This window comes from Euleptes europaea, chromosome 6 (assembly GCF_029931775.1).
Source record: "Euleptes europaea isolate rEulEur1 chromosome 6, rEulEur1.hap1, whole genome shotgun sequence".
NCBI classification, from domain to species: Eukaryota; Metazoa; Chordata; class Lepidosauria; order Squamata; family Sphaerodactylidae; genus Euleptes; species Euleptes europaea.
In genome coordinates, this window is record NC_079317.1 from 2903063 (window position 1) to 2928886 (window position 25824).

Consider the following 25824-nt stretch of genomic DNA (forward strand, 5'->3'; position numbering starts at 1 on the left):
GATCCCTCGAGGAAGTCGCTCTGACAAAGGAACAGGCGAGAGCCCTCACTGAATTCTCTGCAAGACGGGTGGCCCAGACCCACCTGACAGCATGTTTTGTTGCGGCATCCTCCTTGCTCGGCGGAGGTTTTAGCATGTTGCATTTTCTCATTTTTAATCCTTGCAACACCCCCAATGACTCTCTGCTGAAAAAGTGTATGTAGGGCTTGTCCTCCTTCACTTCCCCAAGTAGAGAGAAGTTCGAGATAGCCTTAACCTCAGTGCAGGAGACCCCAATGTGTAGGGTCGCCAGCTCCGGATTGGGAAATACCTGGAGATTATGGGAGTGGAGCCTGAGGAGAGTGGGGTTTGGATACGGAAGGGACTTCAATGCCATAGAGTCCAATTGCCAAAGTGGCCATTTTCTCCAGGGGAATTGAACTCTGTCGGCTGGAGATCGGTTGTAATTGCGGGAGATCTCCAGCTACTACCTGGAAGTTGGCAACACTACCAACTTGGTGGCTGCGTTCACCCTGGTGCCATCCACACCTTTCCTGGGACCCATGTTTTGAGAAACTGAGTGGGGGCAGGTGAGGCAGCTTTTGCCCATCAAATGAGAGCCAGCGTGGTGTAGTGGTTAAGAGTGGTGGTTTGGAGCGGTGGAGTCTGATCTGGAGAACGGGGTTTGATTTCTTGCTCCTACACATGAGCAGCGTATGCTAATCTAGTGAACCGGGTTGGTTTTCCCACTCCTACACACGAAGCCAGCTGGGTGACCTTGGGCTAATCACCGCTTCTTCAGCCCCACCTACCTCACAGGGTGTCTGTTGTGGGGAGGGGAAGGGAAGGTGATCGCAAGCCGGCTTGATTCTGCCTTTAGTGGTAGAGAAAGTCGACATAAAAAACCCAACTCTTCTTCTTCTTCAAAGCTTGTGACTGGCCATTGGAGATTTGATTGGCCATGCACATGGCTGTGCATATTTTAAAAAAAAATTGTTTCGGCAGCAGCTGCCAACACAGCACAAGGATCTTCGCTGTGTGATTGGAGGTGAGCCATTTTGTGGTGGCCATTTTGTGGCAGCCCACCACACTGTGTCAGAAGAGTTGGTTTTTATACCCCAATTTTATTTACCTTTTAAGGAGACTCAAACTGGCTTTCAATCTCCTTCCCTTTATAGACTCATAGAATCATAGTTGAAAGGGCCACCAGGGTCATCTAGTCCGACCCCCTGCACAATACAGGAAATTCAAAACTACCTCCCACACACACACCACAGTGACCCCTACTCCATGCCCAGAAGATGGCCAGGGTGGGTCCTAGCAACCCTACTTCAATGCCATAGAGTCCAATTGCCAAAGCAGCCATTTTCTCCAGGGGAACTGATCTCTATCAGGTGGAGATCAGTTGTAACAGTAGGAGATCTCCAACTACTAGTTGGGAGGGGTAGTGAATACCCCAGAGGACAAGGTCAGAGTTCAGAATGACCTCGATAGACTGGAGAGCTGGGCCATAAGCAATAAAATGGATTTCAATAGGGAGAAGTGTAAGGTACTTCACCTAGGCAGAAACAACATGAGGCACAGGTAGAGGATGGGAGATAGCTGGCTTCACAACAGTACATGTCAAAGATCTGGGAGTCTTAGTGGACCACAAACTGAACAGGAGTCAACAGTGTGATATGACGGTTAAGAAGGCCAATGCAATTCTGGGCTGCATCAATAGGAGTATTGCGTCTAGATCAAGGGAAGTAATACTACCACTGTATTCTGCATTGGTCAGACCTCACTTGGAATACTGTGTCCAGTTTTGGGCTCCACAATTTAAGAAGTATGTTGACAAGTTGGAGTGGGTCCAGAGGAGGGCGACCAGAACAGTCAAAGGTCTGGAATCCATGCCCTATGAGGAGAGACTTAAGGAGCTGGGTTTGTTCAGTCTGGAGAAGAGAAGGTTAAGGGGAGACATGATAGCCATGTTTAAATATTTGAAGGGATGTCATGTTGATGAGGGAACTAGCTTGTTCTCTATTGCTCCAGAGACTAGGACACAGAGTAATGGCTTTAAACTAAGAGAAAAGCGATTCCACCTAAATATTAGGAAGAACTTTCTGACTGTGAGGGCGGTTTGGCGCTGGAATGCCCTGCCTCTTGGGGTGGGGGGTGGATTCCCCTCTTTGGAGGTCTTTAAGCAGAGGCTGGATGGCCATATGTTGGGAGTGCTTTGATTGTGGGATCCTGCATGGCAGGGGGTTGGACTGGATAGCCTTTGTGGTCTCTTCCAACCTTGTGAACTTGTAAACTTACTACCTGGAGGCTGGCAACCCTATTGGTCGGTCACAAGTTGTGCAGACATGAATGTGGTTTTTGAACAGAAATAAGTAAACACAGGTTCAGATTTCCCTAAATAGGTACATTTTATCATGTCATTGGCATCGTCCTTGGCCGCTGATTTGCCTGAGTGGTCCCCCCCCCACGTGGGTTCCTGTGGGTGCTTCTGCTCCACTAGTAAGACTTTATTAAAAGACGTTTCTCCTTTTGCTTGGCCTGAGCTCCACCTCCCAGGCAGCCTGACGTCCTGGCCAAAATACCCCATTCGGCTGCTGCTTGCAAATGTCATTCATCCCTGTAAAGGGCCCGCTGTTCCCCTTTCCACAGAACGGGCTTGTGAGAGATTAGAGCAGACCCCTTGCCTGGCACTCATGCGCACAAGGCGATGCCATCTGCCGCTGCCCTTGGCATACGCCCATCTGCCATTCAGTTGTAGGGAAGCAGGGGGGTACACACGACGTTGGGGAGGAAGAGGTGAATAGGTGGCATTTCATTCCATTGGTTGCTTTCCCGGTGAGGGAGATAAGAGGCTTTTCTAGTTACTGAGCCTCACACCTGTGTTCCCTAAGCAGGCTCAAAACAGAAGAAGAAGAAGAGTTGGCTTTTATATGCCGACTTTCTCTACCACTTAAGGGAGACTCAAACCGGCTTACAATCCCCTTCCCCACAATAGACACCTTGTGAGGTAGGTGAGGCTGAGAGAGTGCGACTAGCCCAAGGTCACCCAGCTGGCTTCATGTGGAGGAGTGGGGAAACCAACCCAGTTCACCAGATTTGCCTCCACGGCTCATGTGGAGGAGTGGGGGAATCAAAAAACCCGGTTCTCCAGATCAGAGTCCTTCGCTCCAAACCACCGCTCATAACCACTACAGTGTACTTAAGATCACTGAGCTGGTGTCTCTTCTAGGGCAAGGAGGAATTTTGAGAAAAAGAATTCTTAGGCAGATTCTTGTAACTCATCATAAACTTAGAAACTTTCCTATATAATCCTAGAATCTTGCTGCAGAGTTCTTTACAGGCAGCCTTCCAGCGGGATACGGTTGCCACCGTCTTCTAAACTTAGACACGTTGGAATAAGATTTGATTGTTTTGTTATTTGATAGCGCCAACTGCCATTTTGCTCTGGATGCCCCCAGGTCCTTTTTGGTAACTAATTTTGTAAAAACGTTTGGTGTGTTCTTGGTTCAGAATAGAGGTTTCTCACACTCTGTCCCCTCAACACACTTAGAAACCAAAAGCATTCTTAAACAAATTCTCAGTACTTCAAGGTGAGTTAAGAAATATCTTTTTGCCATGAATTGTGGGCATGGGTGCCACAGATTCATTATGATTCCCTCCTTTGTGCTGTCTTTCCTGGCCCCCCGGTAACTTTTCCTTCACGGAATAACCTTCCGAGGCAATCATACATAAGAACATAAGAAAAGCCCTGCTGGATCAGACCCAGGCCCATCGAGTCCAGCAGTCTGTTCACACAGCGGCCAACCAGGGGCCTCTAGAAAGCCCCCAGACAAGACGACTGCAGCAACATTATCCTGCCTGAGGTTCCTCTGCACCTAATATAATAGGCATGCTCCTCTGATAGATGGCATCCTCTCTGGCATTTCAGCCACAACCCATATGCATTAGGACTGCCAACCTCCAGGTAATATGAAAGAGAACACCTCGTGCTCAATTAGGAAGTTAATAAACAGAACAAAGCATTGATGGCACAGTTCTTTGTTCTGTTTATTAACCTCCAGGTAACAGCAGAAGATCTCCTGCTATTACAATTGATCTCCAGCCGATAGAGCTCAGTTCACCTGGAGAAAATGGCCGCTTTGGCAATTGGACTCTATGGCATTGAAGTCCCTCCCCTCCCAAACCCTGCCCTCCTTAGGCTGCGCCCCAAAAATCTCCCGCCAATAGCGAAGAGGGACCTGGTAACCCTACATATGCATAGCAGGGATTTTTTCTCTTTCAGGGGAGAGCTGTCCAATGGGCCATTCTTATCTACCTACCCTCAGTCTCCCAGGTAAAATGTAAGACTTCAGATTGGCACCTTGTCCACCCAAGGGGCAAAGCGCACCTCAGTCTCATGCAAGGGGGAGGGGAGGGACCTCAGTGGGGCATGATGCCAGAGTCCACCATCCAAAGCAGCTATTTCCTCTGGAGCCTGGAGATCATTTGTAATTCCAGGCGATCTCCAGGCCCCACCTGAAGACAGCCAACCCTAGCAGTGTTCCCAGAGTTACCAGGAGTAAGGGGGAGAGAGGGATGAGAAGGGGGTGGGGGGTCAATTCAAGAACGGGCAATTCAGTCATCTGCTCCCCCACCCCAAGCTCCCCATGTCTGTGACATTGTAGAATATCTTCATTGGTGGAGTGGCATGTCCAATGGGCAGCAGAACTCTCCCAGGCTTTCTTCATTTCATATAGGGTTGCCAGGTCCCTCTTTGCCACCGGCGGTAGGTTTTTGGGGTGGAGCCTGAGGAGGGTGGGGTTTGTGGAGGGGTGGGACTTCAATGACATAGAGTCCAATTGCCAAAGTGGCCATTTTCTCTAGGGGAACTGGTCTCTAAGGGCTAGAGATCAGTTGTAATAGTGGGAGAAATCCAGCTGGGACCTGGAGTTTGGCAACCCGAATTTCATAGAATGTATAAAACAGAATTGTTCAGGACAGGAGGGTATTTTTCCTCAAGGGGGCAAAGCGAAATTTTAGGCTCTTTCATTGATCTGTTCCTTGTCTATATTGTAACACTTTATTGCATTATTCTACCTTTTTTTAATTCTAGATCATTTTAGCTTTGTTGCATTGTTTGTCAGATGTATTTTATGTTGTATGTATTATATCGTTTCAGTGCCTTGTTCTCTAACTTTGTGATCCAGTATAACTCACAGCCGACTGTAGGCATTATACTATTTTTATTGCATTGTTTTCAAATGTGTAATCCACCTTGACTCTTAGTGAGAAAGGAGGGCTATCTGTGAAGCAGATAAATAAAATAACTCTCGCTTTAATTGTTGTTCCTTTTCTTAATGACGGATCCTTTTGAATGGAGAGGCTGTAGAAAAATAGAATGCATAAAAATCCCCCATTCATGTTTTCCTCTTCTCCCAAGGTTCTTAGAACAGCTGGGGGTTATCCCATTTTACCTTCACATGCAACCCATGAGATGGTTTAGAGATATGTTTGCCACCTTACAGGTGGGGCCTGGAGATCAACTACAACAGATCTCAAGATGACAGAACTCAGTTGCCCTGGAGAAAATTGCAACTTAGGAGGGTGGTGTCTATGTCATCACATACCACTGAGGCCCCTCCCCTCCCCAAACTACACTCTCCCCAGTAGGGTTACCAACTCCAGATTGGGAGATTGCTGGAGAAGGGGTTGAGTTTGGGGAAAGGCGGGACCTCTTTGGGGTATAATGTCATATAGTCTACCTAGGGGTACCAACTCTGGGGTGGAAAATGCCTGGAGATTTGGGGGTGTACCTTGGAGGAGACAGTGTTTACAGGAATTCAGTGGGGTACAATGCCAGAAGTCCACCTTCTGAAGTAGTCATTTTCTCCAGGGGAGCTGATCCAGGGGAGGGGCTGTGGCTCAATGGGTAGAGCATCTGCTTGGCATGCAGAAGGTCCCAGGTTCAGTCCCCGGTATCTCCAGTTAAAGGGACTAGGCAAGACAGTGATGTGAAAGACCTCTTCCTGAGACCCTGGAGAGCCACTGCCAGTCTGAGTAGACAGTACTGATTTTGATGGACCGAGGGTCTGATTCAGTATAAGGCAGCTTCATGTGTGTTCATGTGTGATCTGTGTAACCTGGAGATCAGTTGTAATTCTGGGAGATCTCCAGGCCCCATCGGGAGTTTGGAAACCTTAAGTTCACCTTCCAAAGCAGCCATTTTCTCCAGGGGAGCTGATCTTTATAGTTTGGCGACCAGCTGTAATTCTCTGCCACATCCCCACTCCTCCAGAATTCCCCAAATGGGACTTGGCAAACCTAGTTAGAGCTTCAGAGGGCCAGCCATGTTGGTCTGCAGTAGCACAGCTAGATTCAAGTCCAGCAGCACCTTAGAGACCGACAGGATGTTCAGGGCATGAGCCTTTGAGAGTAAAAGTAGCCAACAATGGGAACTTTGACTCTTAGGAGCTTCTACACTGAAAATCTAGACTACCCCATGAGCTTAGGGGCAGAGGACTAGACCAGATGAGGCGTTGAGAGTTCCATGGCTGGAGCTCAGACTCAGATGGTGCCAGCCATGATGGTCGCCTTTGGCTTGTGCATCACTGCCTCCCCCATCCTGGAGTAGCTTGGCTCAGACTCTGATGCAACAGCACAGGAGAAAAAAGGAGGAGAAAGAGGAGGAGGAGAAGAGTTGGTTTTTATTTGCCGACTTTCTCTACCACGTAAGGAAGAAACAAACCAGCTTGCAATCACCTTCCCTTCCCCTCCCCACAACAGACCCCCTGTGGGGTAGGTGGGGCTGAGAGACTGTCACTAGCCCAAGGTAACCCAGCTGGCTTCGAGTGGAGGAGTGGGGAAACAAATCACCTCCCCTTCCCCTGCCACAGCCAGAGAGGTAGGTGGGGCTGAGAGAGCTCTTAATAGAATTGTGACTAGCCCAAGATCAACCAGCAAGCTTCATGTGTAGGAGTGGGGAAACCAACCTGGTTCACCAGATTAGCGTCCGCCGCTCATGTGGAGGAGTGGGGAATCAAACCCGGTTCTCCAGATCAGAATTCACCACTCCAGACCACCGTTCTTAACCACTACACCATGCTGGCTCAGCGTCTGATGTCTGTTATTGTCCCTCCTGGCTGGGTCCAAGCCAATCGGCCACTGTGCTGCTGTCCCAGCCACCAAGGTTCTGCTCAGCTTGCTCCAAGCCACGGGTGGTCCTCCAAGGAAGTGGCTTCCAGGAACCTTCCTGGAAAGTTAAATCCATCTCGGCTAGTGGACAAAGCTTGCCAAAATCTCAGAAGGTTTCTGAATAAGATTTCTGCCTGTCGGGGCATGCCCTTCATTGTCTCATGTGAATTAAGAACATAAAAATACAAGTAGAGTCATGCTGGATCAGACCAAGGCCCAGCAAGTCCAGCAGTCTGTTCGCACAGTGGCCAATCAGGTGCCTCTAGGAAGTCCACAAGCAAGATGGCTGCAGCACTAGTAGCCATTGATAGCCCTATCCTCCATGAATTTTTCCACTCCCCTTTTAAAGCCTTCCAAGTTGGCAACTATCACCACTTCCTGTGGCAGCACTGTGAGGTTGTTCCCTTTATCTGTCCTGGATCCCCCACCCTTCAGCTTCTATGGATGACCTCGGGTTCTAGTATTATGGGAGAGAAAGAAAAGCTTCCCCTTTCCATTCTTTCCACACCATGCATAATTGTCTAGATCTCTGTCATGTCTCCCCATCTCACCATTCCTCATCGCTAGCGAAACTAGGTTAAATTATACAAAAAATAGAATAAATTATGCAAAATAAGGGAAAGTATGCAAATGAATCTGCATTGGAAGTGGAAGGCAGAAGGAAAAGAGGAAGACCCAACACAAGATGGATTGACTCAACCGAGGAAACCACAGCCCAAAGCAAACCTGTTAATTATAGGAAGTTTTGGAGGTCATTAATTCATAGAGTCCCCATAAGTCGGAAGTGACTTGATGGCACTTAACACACACACATACAAACACACACAGGCTGTAAGTGTTTCACAAGGAATCATGAAGTGATGGTATCTCTTTACTCTGCTCTGGTTAGACCTCACCTACAGTACTGTGTTCAGTTTTGGGCACCGCAATTTAAAAAGGATGTAGACAAGCTGGAATGTGTCCAGAGGGCAACAAAGATGGTGAGGGGTCTGGAGACCCAGTCCTATGAGGAAAGGTTGAAGGAGCTTGGGTATGTTTAGCCTGAAGAGGAGAAGACTGAGAGGGGATATGATAACCATCTACAAGTACTTGAAGGGCTGTCATATAGAGGATGGTGCCAAGTTGTTTTCTGTTGCCCCAGAAGGTCAGACCAGACACAATGGGCTGAAATTAAATCAAAAGAGTTTCCGTCTAGACCAAGGGTCGGCAAACTCATTAGTCAAAAGAGCCAAATGTCAACAGTACAACGATTGAGATTTCTTTTGAGAGCCAAATTTCTTAAACTTAAACTATATAGGTAGGTACACTGTTTATTAACTTAATAAACTTTAATTAAAGTTTTAAGTCTTAATTAAACTATAGGTACACTGAATAAAACTTGATTTCATACTTAATAATGATCTTATTTATTGATAAAAATTAAATTGTAAGTAAGGTATCCATAAAATTAAATCATGACAATGACTGACAAACACTTAATGTGAACAATGGCCTTGCATCTCCCCGACCCCCACTGACCTCTCAGCGGCCGCCCTGGCGCATCCTGGCCGCCTCGGCCTTCTGCTCTCGCCTCTCGGCCTCCTCCTCCTCGCTGCCGCCTGGGCTCTTTCCTTCCTTCCCTCCCCGGCCGGCCTGCGGTCCACCCCTCCGCCCCTCCTCAGTGCCTCGGCCTCCGAGGAGGAGGAGGAGGAGGAAGAAGAGGAGGAGGAAGGCGGAGGGGTGTCCTCCCCCCCTCCCCTCTCGCTGGTGCTCTCCAGCGGCGGAAGGGAAGGGCAGGCCACGAGGGGGACGCGCTGGAGCTTGCAGGTGAGGAAGGCGGGAGAGGGTGTGTGTGTGCTGGATCGGGGCCTCCCTCCTTCTCCCCAGTGCTCGGGCCAGCACGTTGCAAAGATCCACCCCCCCCCCCAGGCGCGGCGGCGGCTCTGGGCTGGTGGAAAGGCGGAGAACTTTTGCGGAACTTCTGCGTGCTTGCAGAACCCGGCCAGGGCAGGGAAGGGATGCCAGGGCTGCGACGTGCAGCCCCGATCCTCCGCCGAAGGAAGCCAGCCCCCCCCCCCCGCGCCCTCCGCGCCTGGGGAAGGTGGCTTCTCTCAGGTGGGCAGCCGCGATCCTGCAGCCCAGAGCCGCACTCAAGGGGCCAAGAGCCGCATGTGGCTCTCGAGCCACAGTTTGCCTACCCCTGGTCTAGACATTAGGAAGAATTTTCTAACAGAGCGGTTCCTCGGTGGAACAGGCTTCCTCAGGAGGTGGTAAGCTCTCCTTCCCTGGAAGTTTTTAAGAAAAGATTAGATGGCCATTTGTCAGCATGGCTGATTCTATGACCTTAGGCCGATGATGAGAGGGAGGGCATCTTGGCCATCTTCTGGGCACGGAGTAGGGGTCACTGGGGGTGTGTGGGGGAGATAGTTGTGAATGTCCTGCATTGTGCAGGGGGTTGGACTAGACGACCCTGGTGGTCCCTTCCAACTCTATGATTTTATTATTCTATGAATTAAAGTGGTGTGTTGTTTGTTTTTACATCCACCTCCCTGTTTGGATGGAAGAGGACTGCTTGCTGTCAATCCCCACGTGGTTTCTGAGAAGCGATTTGGGCAGCAGGTACATGTTTCGGGGCCATCTTTTGACATTCACAAGTACGCAGCAGCCCATCAGTTTTGGCAAACGGGTGCCTGTGTTCCCCTTGCAGAGACGCTGCCTGGGCAATCCATTCTACCCAGAGGCATCTTGTCACAATGCTTGAAAGCTCTCCCAAAGCAGCGGCAAGTGGAATTCTTATTAAATTGTCAGGGATCTTTGTGCTGGAGTTAGACTTCCCATATTTCATGCCTGCCGTTACTTTTCTGCATGCAGCCGGGAACTCGAGCGCCGTAAACCAGAGACGACAGGACAGGATAATAGAGCCCTGCCTGGTGCTGGCATTCATCTTCAAACTTAACCGTTGCTTTCTTGTTTATTACATGGCACCCTGCCCTTTCTCTGAGACACTCACAGTACCGTTTTCGCTTCACAATAACCCATTAGAGTAGATAAGGCTTAGACACAGTTTCACACTCTGCTCTACAGTGGAGCACGAATTGGAACCCGGATTTGCACATACAAATCCAACGTGGGTATTGATTCATTTATGTCCCACTTTTCTCCTCAATGGAAATCCAAAGTTGTTTACATCTTTCTCCTAGAAATCATAGCATCGTAGAACTGGAAGGGACCACCAGGGTCATCTAGTCCAGCCCCCTGCACAATGCAAGAAATTCAAAACAACCTCCCCCCACACACACACCAGTGACCCCCTACTCCATGCCCAGAAGAACCAATAAACCAATAAATGGGGAGAGGCATTCCTCACTGGAGCTCTTCAAGGAGAGACAGGACACCAGCCTGTCACAAATCTGAATTTCCTGTATGGAGCAGAGAGTTGGACTAGATGTCCATCAAAGCCCCCACCAACAGTATGATCCGTGATCAAGCATTGGCTTTGCATGCAGAAACTCACGGGTTCAATCCCCAGCATGTCCAGGTAAAAGGATCAGGTACTAGATGGTGTGAAAGACTTTACCTAAAACCCTGGGGAGCCACGGCTAGTCAAGGTGGGCAAGACTGACCTTGATAGGTCTACGTTCATGTCAACCTGTGATCCAGTTACAGAGAGGGTAGCAGTGGGGAAACTCAAGAGCCAGTGTGGTGTAGTAGTTAATCTGGCGAACCGGGTTCAATTCCCCATTCCTCCACATGCAGCCTGCTGGGTGATCTTGGGCTAGTCACAGTACTCTCCGAACTCTCTCAGCCCCACCTACCTCACAAGGTGTCTGTTGTGGGGAGAGGAAGGTGATTGTAAACTGCTTTGAGACTCCTTAAAAAGGTAAAGGTCCCCTTTGCAAGCACTGGGTCATTCCTGACCCATGGGGTGATGTCACATCCCGATGTTTACTAGGCAGACTTTGTTTACGGGGTGGTTTGCCAGTGCCTTCCTCTCCTTAAAGATAGAGAAAAGCGGGTATAAAAACCAACTCTTCTTCTTATGAGCAGAACAATTTTTACATGCCACATTTGTGTTGGAGGGTCTGTAGGTGGGAAGTGCAGAAGGAGGGCATGGTTTTGTAACACTTGTTGGGAAGAAAAACACCCGCATTAAGTGCTCTCTCTTTTAAGTGTCAATTCGGCAGTTTTCTGGTACAGGTTATCAGCACTTTAATGAGCCTGGAGAATCTTCCCCAGAGATCTCCCTCTTCCCCCTCCCTTTGTCCTGGTGGGGAAGTGTGCGGGTTCCTTTCCAGCGCTTGCATCTCTTCCCATGCAGAGGAGTGGAACAGAACTGATTTGTGTTCCTTGCCTCCACTGGAGCGCTAATTGCAGCATGCTGAGAAGAGGCCCGGTTTCAGCCAAAGAGCCCTCCGGTCTCGGATCTGAAGCCATTTTGCTTCTTTGACCTGCAAGAGGGTATTTGAGTAGAAAGAAGCTGGAGCCGATTCTCTGGCCAGCCTCCTACCCCGGGTGCAGGGAGGAGGGCATCAAACAGCGCAGGGATTAGGGCTTTCGATTTGGTTCCATCCGATAAGAAAAACTGCTGAATTTTCCCCAATTCGGCGGTTTCTAGTTCGGATTGAGCCGAATTTTTAAAAGGAGGGGGAAACGGCCAGCTGAATTCGGCGAGTTCAGGTGGACGCCGAATAAATTCAGGCAAATTCGGTGGCCCCGAATCAGCAGCATAACCATCAGTTAGTTAGCAGCATTCTCCCGTGGCCAATCGGTGGCCAAGCTGGGTCTTCTCCTGGCCAATCAGAGCAGAGATTCTCACTTTTGAAATGGTCAGGAGAAGAGTATAAAGACTCCCGCCCCGACTCATTCATTTCCTTCCATTTTGGTGCTTCTGCTGCTGAGAGATCCTGACTGGGCCGAGCTGCTGCTGCTTACCGGAATAGGATTGGATTTACTTCTCCGTGCTCCTGCTGGAAGACACCCACGCAGTTTGTTTTTGGGGTTTTTTCTCTATACCTTTACTTCTGTGTGTGTGTGGGGGGGAAAGCAGATTCTGTGTGTGAGGAGGGGCAGATTCTGTGGGCGGGGGGAAGCCAAAGGGGGGTGCCCGCTTGCCTCTGCAAGAGTGTGTGTTCTGCTTGTGTTTTTTGCCCGTTGCCACCCTTGCCCAGAGTTGAGTGCAGCAGTGCGGCTTGAGTCTCCCTCTGCTCGGCACCTGCGCGCCTCCTCCTCCTTGCTTTGTTAATTTTTGGGGTTGAGCTGAGCTGTACTAGTTTGAGAGGGGGGGCTTCGCCTTTTCTGCCTGGGGGAGTGCCCACTCACCTCTGTGGGAGTGTGCATTCTACTTGTGTTTTTTGCCCATTGCCATCCTCGCCCGGAGTTGAGTGCGGCAGTGCGGAGTGAGTCTCCCTCTGCTTGGCACCCACACGCCTCCTCCTCCTTGGTTTGTTTCTGTTTGGAGTTGAGCCGAGCCGTACTGGTTTGAGAGGGGGGGCTTCGCCTTTTCTGTCCGGGGGGGTGCCCACTCGCCTCTGTAATGTGTTGTGCTTTGGGGTTTGTTTGTATGGAAGGCATAAAATTGCGCTGAGCCGGTGCTTATCTCTCCCCCTTTCTCCCATAAACAGTCCGGCTCCTACTGATTCATACAATTAGCCAGCCTTACTTGTGCAACCATTTTGCAAGCCTCATTGCTTATTACAAGAAATGTTGCATAAGGAGAAATTCCACTCCCCCACTCGCCTGCACCTTTCTTCCTGTTTGCTGAGCTAATAGCTTATGCATAGCTAGCGCACCTCTGTTCCTTTCCATGGCTTGCAAAGTGCAAACTCCCAAGGTCGCATGTTGCAATTGCAATGGTCTGACTGCAAACTCCAAAAGGTCTATTCTATTAATTCCAATAGGCAGATTGGGGGGACCCCTTCCGGGCCCCATAATTCGGGACCCCCTGACCCAATCTTTACAAAACTTGGGGGTTCTTGCAAGAAGGGTCTCCTGAAGCTACACTGAAAGTTTGGGACCTCTACCTCCAAAAATGCCCCCCCAGAGCCGTGGAAAGCCGCGAATGTGTTTTTAATTGCTTTATTCCAACTGGCAGATTGGGGGGACCCCTTCCAGGCCCCATAATTCAGGACCCCCTGACCCAATCTTTACAAAACTTGGGGTTCTTGCAAGAAGGGACCCCTCAAGCTATGCTGAAAGTTTGGGCCCCTACCTCCAAAAATGCCCCCCAGAGCCGTGGAAAGCCGTGAATGTGTTTTTGATCGCTTTAAATGGCCGAATTTATTTGCAAACTCCAAATTGCGTGCCAAATTCCATGGATCCGAATCGGGGGAGTTCGGACTTTGGCATTTCCCAAATAAAAACGGCCGAAATTTTGCCGAATCTGAATCTTACAGAAATTTTTTTCAACAGCCCTAGCAGGCATTCAGCTTACATCCAGCTTGGGATCCCAGTTTATCAACACAGATCCATTCACCTGGAGAAAATGGCCGCTTTGGAAGGTGTACTCTATGGCATTATTCCCCTCTGAAATCCCCCCCTCCCCAAACCTTGCCCTCCTCAGGCTCCACCCCAAAAATCTTGTTATTTCTCAACCTGCAGCTGGCAAACCTAATGCAAAGCTATGCGAGGGTTATTACTAAGAATTCCCTCCCCTCATAGATTTAAGTGACAGGCCTAGCTTCTAGACAGAGGTCTCTTGAGTAGGGTTGCCAACCTCCGGGTGTTAGTTGGAGATCTTCCGCTATTACTACTGATCTCCAGGCAACAGAGATCCATTCACCTGGAGAAAATGGCCACTTTGGAAGATAGACTCTAAGGCATTATACCCCACTGAAGTCCCTCCCCTCCCCAACCCCTGCCTTCCTCAGGGCTCCGCCCCCAAAATCTCCATGTATTTCCCAACCCAGAGCAGGCAATGCTACTGTTGAGTGTATTTGTAGCAGATTTAAAATAATTTTAAAAAATCTACATCCCAAAGTGTGAGACAGGCAGTATTTTCTGTGGCAGCAGGACTTCCCCCTCCCCCAATTAATCCTTGAATTTGAGCTAATTGAATAACTGCAAACAATGTCATGAAGCAGATTTGACACCAGACAGACTCCCGTCAGCCCCCTTATGAGAAGGGGAGAGAGCGAGCAGGTAATTTACTGCTAAGTACAAGTTGGCTAAATCATATCCAGAGAATGACCCTTTTATCTCGGCGGGTTATTGTACTTGTCACATTAAGTAAGGGATGTCCTGAACATGCCGAGACAGGGGGGCAAAGGGATAGAAAGCCATGACAGGTACATCATGCGAGTGAGAATTACATTTCCAAAAGATGATTAACGACTGGAGAACAGCCAGGGAGGTGACCAGGGAAGAGATTCAAAACCTTTTTCAGGCTTTACATATTTCCCCGTTGGGACAGGGCTGGGAATTATGACCATGGGAGACTTTGGACATCATGAAGAAGTGGGGGAAATCACATGAACACATGAAGCTGCCTTATACTGGACCAGACCATTCATCCATAAAGGTCAGTATTGTCTACTCAGACTGGCAGCGGCTCTCCAAGGTCTCAATCAGAGGTCTTTCATATCTCCTACTACCTGGTCCTTTCAACTGGAGATGCCAGGGATTGAACATGGTACCTTCTGCAGGCCAAGCAGATGCTCTACCACTGAGCCATGTCTCCTTGAACACATGAACACATGAAGCTGCCTTATACTGAATCAGACCCTTGGTCCATCAAAGTCAGTATTGTCTACTTTGACCGGCAGTGGCTCTCCAGGGGGGTTTGAGTCTCCCTTAAGTGGTAGAGAAAGTCGGCATATAAAAACCAACTCTTCTTCTTCTTCTAAGTATGCATGTCAAGCAGATGCTCTACCACTGAGTCACAACTCCTCCCCTCAATATTGTATTGAACACATGAAACTGCCTTATACTGAATCAGACCCTTGGTCCATCAAAGTCAGTATTGTCTACTTTGACCGGCGGTGGCTCTCCAGGGGGGTCTCAGGCATTTGCAGATGACACCAAATTGGGAGGAGCAGTAATTCAACGAGATCTGAACACACTGGAAAAGTGGGCGGATGTGAACAAGATGCAATTCAACAAGAAAAAGTGCCAGGTTCTGCATCTGTGTAACAAAAATGAGGGACATGCATACTGGATTGGGGGATACACTTCTGAGCAGCAGTGTGTGTGAACAAGATCTTGGGGTACGGGTGAACCGTAAGTTAAATATGAGCAGCCAGTGTGGTGCAGTGATAAAAAAGGCGAATGCGATCTTGGGGTGTATCAACAGAGGCATAACATCCAAATTGCAATGGGTATAATGTATCTGCATTTGTTTCCAAATGAATGAAAGGAGCGGGGGGGGGGGGGACACCAAAAAAGCCCTACCAAAAAGTATAGCAAATGTGAAAACAAAAATACAAACAGCAAGTGCAACAAAAGCAAATGAAGAAGAAGAAGAAGAAGATTTGGTTTTTATATGCCGACTTTCATCCCCACTTAAGGGAAAATCAAACCAGCTTGCAATCACCTTCCCTTCCCCTCCCCACAACAGACAGCCTGTGAGGTAGGTGGAGCTGAAAGAGATCTGTGACTAGCCCAGGGTTACCCAGCTGGCTTCATGTGTAGGAAGGGGGAAACAAATCCAGTTCACCAGATTAGCCTCTGCCACTCATGTGGAGGAGTGGGGTGGGGAATAAACCCGGTTCTCCAGATCAGACTCCATAGCTCCAAACCACCACTCTTTACCACTACACCATGCTGGCTCAAATTAAGTTTGTGAATTGAAAGTGGGGGGGACACCCATTACCCCAGTATGCACCAGCATTCTTGCTCTATGAGTTTATTCAGCGCCTACATATTATTTTTCCCTTCCCTGAACTACTTTTTGTCCAACTATGAAATGAGGTTCCTTCCCTAGCTGCCGGCAATGAGGCATTTGCGACTGAATCAATCCAATCCAGCAACACAGGCAGCTTCTTGGGAACCAGGACAATAAAGATCATTCTCGTCGTCTCCCAAAGCACCGTTCGAAAGCCTGTCGAGTCCCATCACGGCTAAATTATCATGGCAAACAGGCAAGGCTGGGGCATAATTCGCTTAACAAATCAGGAAAGCAGAACACTTCTCATTCAACATATCAAATGCATGCAAATTTTGCTTTGGGGTTGGTTTTGAGAATCTCCCAGTCTAGACAAGCTAAAGAAACACATTTAAAGACTTCTCAGCAGACTCTAGGGTTGCCAACCTCCAGGTGGGGCCTGAAGTTAGGATTACAACTGACCTCCACATTACAGAGATAGGGTTGCCAACCTCCAGGTGGTGGCTGGAGATCTCCCACTATTACAACTGATCTCCTGGCAACAGAAATGAGTTCACCTGGAGAAAATGGCTGCTTTGGACTATATGGTAGGGTTGCCAACTTCCAGGTCCTAGCTGGAGATCTCCTGCTATTACAACAGATCTCCAACTGTCGCAGGCAACCATATGTGAACAGGATTGGTTACCTTAATTGGTTACCTTGGTTACCTTAATGGCACGGACCGTGACACAGCCAATAGAGACCACTTCACCTGGAGAAAATGACCACTTTGGTAGTTGGACTCTATGGCACTGAAGTCCCTCCCCTCCTCAAACCCCACCCTCCCCAGGCTCCGCCCCAAAACCCTTGTGCCCGTGGTGAAGAGGGACCTGGCAACCCTACTGTATGGCATTATACCATACCCTCCCCACCCTACCCTCCTCAGGCTCCACCCCCAAAATCTCCAGGCATTTCCCAACCTGGAGCTGGAAACCCTGCATGGAGATCAGTTCCCCTGGAGGAAATGGCTGTTTTGGAGGGCAGGGCTCTTTGGCGTTATACCTGGCTGAGATCCCCCCCCCCCAGGCTCCACTAGGATTGCCAGGCCCCTCTTCACCACTGGCAGAAGGTTTTTGGGGTGGAGCCTGAGGAACGTGGGGTTTGGGGAGGGGAGGGTCCAATCGCCAAAGTGGCCATTTTCTCCAGGGAAACTGGTCTCTATCAGCTGGAGATCAGTTGTAATCATGGGAGATCTCCAGCTACTACCTGGAGGTTGGCAACCCTAGGCTCCACCCCCAAATCTTCACGAATGTCTCAACAGGTTTGGCAACCTCTTGAACAGTACAGAAATTTGCATGGGTTCCTCCACGGGAAGCACGTGCCCCGCGGAAACATCTTGCTTCTGCTTCCCTGCCACTGACTTACAAGCACCCCTAAAGTCACCCTTCTTGGCTCTGCTGGCGTCAGAACACGGCTGATCCTCTTTATGCAATAACACCTTCAGTAGTCCTTCACCTGCCTCGAAGGGCAGCCATCGGCTCCTTTTGCAGTGCCAGAGATGCGCATAGCAACAAAAACCTGGGAAAGAAGCAAACAGCAAACACCACTTTAGAAAAAAAAAACCTTCAGAGTGCTAAGATACCTTTTGAACCCACAGATTATCATGCCTCTCGTTTTCATCTTTCCTCGAAAGTCCTCCTTTCAGTCAGCGCTGGAGGAAGGAACGCAGTGGGAAGCGTTTAAATCAGAACGGGAACAAATTGAAGCCCCCGGTTGAGGGGGCAGCCGCCGGAGGGCTCCCGGATTAGATGCTGGAGAGATTCCACTAAGCGGAAGCCTCTGGGACTGGCTGTTTTTGCTGCATTTGTTTTTTTGGCGAATTAGGCTTTCTTACTTGGGGATTGATTTCGCCAGCAGGCCAGGTAGCTGGTTGCAAAAAGCATCTGCAGATATGACTATGGTCATCTTCAGGTTCCCCCGCGTTCTGATATTCGGTGGGTGGCAACCCATGAGAGGGCCTTCTTAGTCATGGCCCCAAAAACTCTGGAACTATCTCCCTGGGGAGAATTGTTTGTCCCCTTCTATTGCTGTCTTCCATCAATAGGTGAAGACTTTTTTTTTTTGCTCTTGTTTTGTTATGCTTGATGTTCCTGCTAAGATCGCTCCTCCTGCTCTATCATAGAATCATAGAGTTGGAAGGGACCTCCAGGGCCATCAAGTCCAACCCCCTGCATAATGCACGAAATTCACAACTACCTCCCCCCTCCACACCCCTAGTGACCAGAAGATGGCCAAGGTGCCCTCCCTCTCATCATCTGCCTAAGGTCACAGAATCAGCATTGCTGACAGATGGCCATCTAACCTCTTCTTAAAAACCTCCAGGGAAGGAGAGCTTACCACCTCCCGAGGAAGCCTGTTCCACTGAGGAACCGCTCTAACCGCTCTAACGAAGAGCCCTGCTGGATCAAACCAGTGGTCCATTTACTCCATAGGGTTGCCAACCTCCAAGTAGTAGTTGGAAATCTCCTGCTATTACAACTGATGTCCGGGCAACGGAGATCAGTTCCCCTGGAGAAAATGACCACTTAGGCAATTGGACTCTATGGCACTGAAATCCCTCCCCTCCCCAAACCCCACCCTCCTTAGGCTTTGCCTAAGAAACTTCCCATCGTTGGCGAAGAGGGACCTGGCAACCCTAGATATAAATTTTGTAAATAAAAAAATAAATAAATGACATGCTGGGAAAGCATTGCAGGAGTTGCTTGTCACTAGCCATGGGAGGGCTCAGGTATAGCCCTGGGGCCAGCATAAGAACATCAGAAGAGCCCTGCAGGATCAGATCAGGGGTCCATCTAGTCCAGCATCCTGTCTCACACAGGGGCCAACCAGTTCCTCTGGAGGGCCAAAGAAACAGGGCATAGAGGCTGATTCATTGGAACATCAGAAGCCACCAACCTTCCTTCACACACTGGACTTTCTATCTTGCTGGCCTCCTTCTCTGGGTGGCATAGGGCTAGTCACAGTTCTCTCTGAACTCTCCCAGCCCCACCTACTTCACAAGGTGTCTGTTGTGGAGAGAGGAAGGGAAGGCGATTGTAAGACACTTTGAGACTCCTTAAAGGAAATAAAAGCAGGGTTTAAAAACCAATTCTTCTTCTCCCTTCCTTTCCTTTTTATTATTTACCTATCCTATTTATGTAGCCCCGTCTCTTCTCTAAAGTGTATCACTGGTATATTTTAAAATTGCTGTTATATTGTTTTTACGTTGTAATGGCCTACGGTCTTATACAATAAACTTGACTTGCTTGCTATTGAGTGTATTGTTGTTTTTCCCCCTTATTCCTTTCTCTCTGAATGGGTCCCCACCATTGTTTTGCAATATGGTTTTAGGGCGCCTAGGAAAATTTTTAAGTGATACTGTGGTTTTAAATTGTAACTTGTCGGGTTTTGAACTGTGTTAGAATGGTGTGAGTCACTCTGAGCCTGAAAAAGTCGGGAAAGAGTGGCATCAAAGCAAATAAATTAATAAATATTTTTTTGCTGCTGGGCTGGTCAGATGTATTTGCTCCATTTCATGCAGCAAATAAGGCATTGTTTCTTTTAGAGTTCTCCACCCAAAATGATCAGGGGAGCAATTAGCTGCTCCCTATGAGGAGCAGTTAAAACACTTGGGGCTGTATAGCTTAAAAAGAAGGTGGTTAAGGGGAGATAGGATAGAGGTCTATAAATTGTGCATGGTATGGAAAGAGTGGTCAGGAAGAAGCTTTTCTTCCTCTCTCATTATACTAGAACGCAGGGTGATCTGCTGAAGCTGGAGGGGGAGAGATTCAAAACAGCTAAAAGGAAATATTTCTTCACACACAGTTGTGGAACTCCCTGCCCCAGGATGTGGTGACGGCTGCCAACTTGGAAAGCTTTAATAGGGTAGTGGACATATTCATGGAAGAAAAGGGTATTCATGGCTACTAGTCAAAATGGATACTTGTCATTAGGGCTGTCGATTCAGTTCGTTCCAAACTGAAAAACCGCTGAATTTCCCCCGATTCGGCGGTTTCCGGTTCGGGACGAACTGAATTTTAAAAAGGCGGGAAACGGGGGAGCCGAATTCGCTGACTTTGGGGGTTCGGCGAATAAATTCAGCAAATTCGGGGTTCCACTCCCCCCCCATGCGCCTTCACGGGGCTTCCCTGAAGGCGCGTGGGGGGCCCTTTAAACAGATCCACGCCTCCCAGCTGTTAGGCGCAGATCTGTTTAAAGGCCCCCCCGCGCGCCTTCAGGGAAGCCCCGTGAAGGCCCACGGGGGGGGGGCGAATTTCCCCCAAACTCTGGATCTCGCCTGAATTTCAGGGATCCAAAGCGGGGCAGTTCGGACTTCGGCATGGCCCGAATTTAAAAGGGCCGAATTTTGCCAAAGCCGAACTGTTCCCAAAAAAAATGTTCAACAGCCCTACTAGTCATGATGCATACCCATTATCTCCAGGATCAGAGGAACATACCTATTATATTGGGTGCTGTGGAACACAGGCAGGACGGTGCTGCTGCAGTCGTCTTGTTTGTGAGCTTCCTAGAGGCACCTGGGTGGCCCCTGTGTGAACAGACTGCTGGACTTGATGGGCCTGGGTCTGATCCAGCAGGGCTTTTCTTATGTTCTTATTCCCTGCCAGCAGAAAGCTAGCACTACATGCAAAGGACAAGGCTAGAACCTCCCACCCTGATCTGCAGGTCCAGCCCATTCTGTCTACCACCTGTCTGGGCAGGTCAGGCCTGAATTAGGATGTTGGTTTCCCTCCCCGGATTTTTGCATAACCCCAAAGGGTTGCCAACTGCCGGTCGGGAAATTCCTGGAGCTTGGGAAATGGTGTTTGGGGAGGGGAGGGACCTCGGCAAGGTGTGATGCCACAGAGTCCACCCTCCAAAGCAGCCATTTTCTGCAGGGGAACAGATCTTTGTTGTCTAGAGCACAGTTGTTCTGAGACATCTCCAGCCCCCACCTGGAGGTTAACAGCCATAAACCCCACCCCCTTTTCTACCTCTGAGCACTTTGCGGCTGAAACCCCACTCCCATCAAAGGGAGCACAATAGCTTTACCCACTTTTGCTTCTTCCGCCTCTACTGTGCTGCCTTCATCTTCATAACTAGTGAATAGGAAAAGTCCTATGATCCCCCCTTCCCATAGCCACACTAAAGGAGAAAATCCCCCATTGCTCACCCTATATGCTAGTGGACAAGGCCCCCCAATAGAAGCTTCCCAATCTGAATATTCGAACCTCTCACTGAATCACTGTGAGCTTTCCCCACCGATGAAGCAATGAAAGGGTTTTACCCTCTGTCACAGCTTCCTTTTCATACTAAATTCATCACCCAACCCTCTAGAATACATTTATCTTTCATCATTTAATCTTCTGGGAGGTATAAACCTGTCAGAAGCTCTGCAGAGGTTTTAAATGACACCTTAATGAGGAGAGCCGAAGATAAGAACCGGCCCATTTGGAACGGCTCCCGCAAGAAAAACAGGACCAAGTTAGCGCTCTTGCCCGCAGTGTTATTGGAGAGCCGATTGCTGGAGATGGAGCTTCGAAAAAGCCAGGTGTTGCAATAATCAGAATATATAGTCTTCTCGAACATCCCTTTTCAGCTCCAAAGGGAATTCGATCAACTCATTGCCGGGCCTAATGGAAAATTAATGTTTTTATTATTTCGTCTCGCGGACATTTCTCATTAAATGAAGACTGATACCATTATGGAGTTGAACATAGAAGCCTCGAGAAGGTTGCATTATTCTTAGAGGCATCTGGTAACATGGCTAGATTTTCTTTTCTTTTTTTAATGGTCTCTTTTAATAAAGATATTATACTTGGTGATTTGAATTTTTAACATGTGAGCCAAAATCTCTTTATAGGAGGTAAGTTCATTTATGAAAACTCTGCCAAAAATAGATAGATAGATAGATAGATAGATAGATAGATAGATAGATAGATAGATAGATAGATAGATAGATACCCACACATGAATGCATTCATATATACACATTATACAGCAGTCAGCACATAAAATACTGGATTAGCTTTTCCTGCCATAAGGCAGGTACTATAGGTTTTTTTAACTCAAGTAAGGCATATTCCACCCTGTTCTGGGTGGCCAAGGCTAACCCAATCTTGTCAGATTTTGTAAGCTAATCAGGATGGGCCCCGGTTAGTATTTGGATGGGAGACAATCTCGTCCAACATTCTCTCTCAAATGGTGGCCAACCAGTTCCTCTGGAGGGCCAACAACAGGGCTTAGAGGCTGAGGCCTTCATAAGAACATCAGAAGAGCCCTGCTGGATCAGACCAGTGAGGGTCCATCTAATCCAGTATTCTGTCTCAAACGGTGGCCAACAAGTTCCTCTGGAGGTCCAGCAACAGGGCACAGGGGCCGAGGCCTTCCTCCGATTACCTCAAAGGCAGTGGTGCGCTTCCCCCTTTCAACTTCCTTCAAGTACTTGAAGGGCTGTCACAGAGAGGAGGGTGCCGAGTTGTTTTCTGTTGCCCCAGAAGGTCAGACCAGAACCAACGGGTTGAAATTAAATCGAAAGAGTTTCCGTCTAGACATTAGGAAGAACTTTCTGACAGTTAGAGCGGTTCCTAAGTGGAACAGGCTTCCTCAGGAGGTGGTAAGCTCTCCTTCCATGGAGGTTTTTAAGCAGAGGCTAGACGGCCATCTATCAGCAATGCTGATTCTGTGAACTTAGGCAGATCATGAGAGGGAGGGCATCTTGGCCATCTTCTGGGCATGGAGTAGGGGTCACTGGGGGTGTGGAAAGGGGAGGTAGTTGTGAATTTCCTGCGTTGTGCAGGGGGTTGGACTAGATGACCCTGGTGGTCCCTTCCAACTCTATGATTCAATGATTCTATACCTCCTTGGAAAAAGGGGTTGAATTTCATCCACAGCCATCCATTTCTGCCATTGCAGTTGGCTCCAAAATCCAGCACAGCCCCCAAAACTCCTCACTGAGCTATGTGGGCTCAAAACAGGATAGAAATGGCCCGTTACCACGTTCCTGCAGACAATCACCTATATTTATCATCAGCTGGCTTTAATTCAGTTTCTTGCGTACAATATTCCAAGCGAAAGCTGAATCATGCCCTCAGATGAAAAGCAATTGTCTGATTCCCTTGGATTCGGCAACACAATGCAATATTTTTGGCTGGGTTTTTGCAAAGGCCCACAAGAGCTTTCCGTGCGGCAGGAGGCTGCACACTTGTGATTCTGACGGTGGGTCGGAGAAATACTCAGGCACTAATTGAAGCCCGCCAGAAACACCTTCCGCGCTCTCATCACCAGAGAGAGAAAGGAATAATGCTTCTCCTCGGAGATTGACAGGCAAGAAAGAGCGACGCCATCATTCTTCTCGCCGTAAGATCTGAGAGGCGGCACGGAGGCTGAACTTGGATATGGGAGCCAGCTGCTGCAGCAGAAATTAATGGCAGTGGAATTCAAGCTGGCTCTAAAAGATGGTGCCATTAATCACCAACAAACGTATTTTCTGGGGCTTCATACTCCGCTCCAAGAGTAATTCATCCCACTCTCTGGGCTGGCCAATGTGCAGAGAAGGAAAGGGAGGGGGTGCATGGTTGTGATGCCTAAAAATATCCCATATTCCCTGGGAATTATTTCTGGAGCTGAGAAGAGAGCTCCTCAGTGGAACAGGTCTTTCTTCTTCACATGGGACTGCCACTGTTGCACATAGTAGGGTTGCCAATTTCCAAGTGGAGGCTGGAGCTGTCCCAGAATTACAAATACCTGCTTGCCAAATACCCGCTTCAGGTGGGCAATCTCCCAGGAAAAGGCCTGTCTTCCCACCTAGGGTTGCCAACCTCCAGGTCCTAGCTGGAGATCTCCTGCTATTACAACTGAGCTCCAGCCAATAGAGATCGTCTCCCCTGGAAAAAATGGCCACTCTGACAATTGGACTCTATGGCATTGAAGTCCCTCCCATCCCCAAACCCCTCCCTTCTCAGGCTCCACCCCAAAAACCTTCCGCTGGTGGTGAAGAGGGACCTGGCAGCCCTATTCCCACCTGCCATTGCCTCTTGGGGCAGCAAGAGAAACAGAGGAAGTGGAAATCATGTGAAGCTATGTGCAGATGTCACATCCGGGCAAAACTCAGATGTGACACCAGTCGATCTTCTAGAAATTCCAGTCTACAGAGCTCAGTTCCCCTGGAGAAAATGGCTGCTTTGGAGGGTGGACTCTATGGCATCACATTCTGGCTGAGCTCTCTCCCCTCCCCAAACTCCACCCTCTTCAGGCTTCATCCAAAGATTTCCAAGAATTCTCCAACCCAGAGTTTGAAATACTGATAATTGGACATGGTCAAGACTAGGGTTGTGCTTACTGATAAACCCGAACTGGAAATAAACCCAAAATTGGCCGTTTCAGCAATATCCGGGCTTTGGGTTTAGGGAATGCTAAAACCTCGGGATCTCCCTGAAGCTGAATAGGTGCTTCCTGAAAAAGCTGAATAATTATTTGGTTTTTTCGGGTTCAACTATTCGCCTTTGCTCAGGCACAGCTCTGCTTTCTCCCCCTTTTCTATCTTTTTTTTTACTGGTTTTGTTAGGGCCCCATAGCTGGGGCCCTTTTGAGAAAGGGATCATGTAATCGGAACCAACTTGGTCTGACCAATCATACAGTGGATTAATCTGGATCAAGAATAAGGGTTTTTTAAAAGACGGGGCTCACCAAATCCTGTCTGGAGGGATATACCCTCCAACTAAAAAGAGCCAGCTTCAACAGCTGCTGACCACTAGGCTTCCGAAGGAGATTTCTTCATCCACGTGGATGAGCAATCTCCTTCAGACAGCCCCCGTGGTCGAGACTTAGGCTGGCTCCAATCTCACCACCACCACCCCTGAAAACCTGCTCTCAAACTGAAGGTAAAGGCTTTGTTTCCCCACACCATGACCATTTCTTAAAATAATATTTCTTTTTTTATATTTTTTTATTTTTATAACATAAACACATAAAACAAAACAAACAAATACAGTAATAAAAATACAAAAGAATATCAGTTATATGATCTACTTAATACAATCAAAATTGTAAAATTACAAAATTCAAAATATCCTTTTGACCCACCACCCACCAAAAAAGTGACCCATCACCAGGCTTCCGGAGAAGTGTCTAAACAGTTTAAAGATTACATTATTAACAATAAAATTAAAAAAGTTAAACTTATTTCTATAACTCATTAACTAACATAGTAAAATCAATTTTGGCCAGTTTATCCCAATATGTGACGGCCTTTGCCCATGTTTTTTTAAATTCTTCCATATCTTTTCCATGTAGGAATTCTGTTAATTTGGCCATCCTCATATAAATCCATAATTTCTCTCTCCAGTCACTAATTGAAGGTTTATTTACTTGCTTCCAAACATTGGCTATTATGATTCTTGCAGCAGCAAAACTATATTGGCAAATGACCCTGTCTTTTTTATCCATTTTTTCTTGAGCAATCCCCAATAAACAAAATGCTGGATTTCTTTTTACTCTCGTATTAATCAAATTATTTTTTTTCCTTTTATTACTTTTTTCCAAAAAGTTTTAATTTTTTTACATATCCACCATGCATGCATAAAAGTTTCTCTTTCCTTTCCGCATTTCCCACATAAATCCATATCTCCTTTTTTCATTTTACTTATCATCACGGGAGTTATATACCCTTTATAAAACATTTTATATAGGTTCTCTCTAATTTCATTGGTTATTGTAAATTTGAATTCTTTCTTCAATAAATTTTCCCATGTTTCCAAATCTATATTATATCCTAACTCCTTCATCCATTTCACCATTACTGGCTTAATTCTTTCTTGTTCTAAATTTACTTCAATTAATAACCTATATATCCTTCCTAT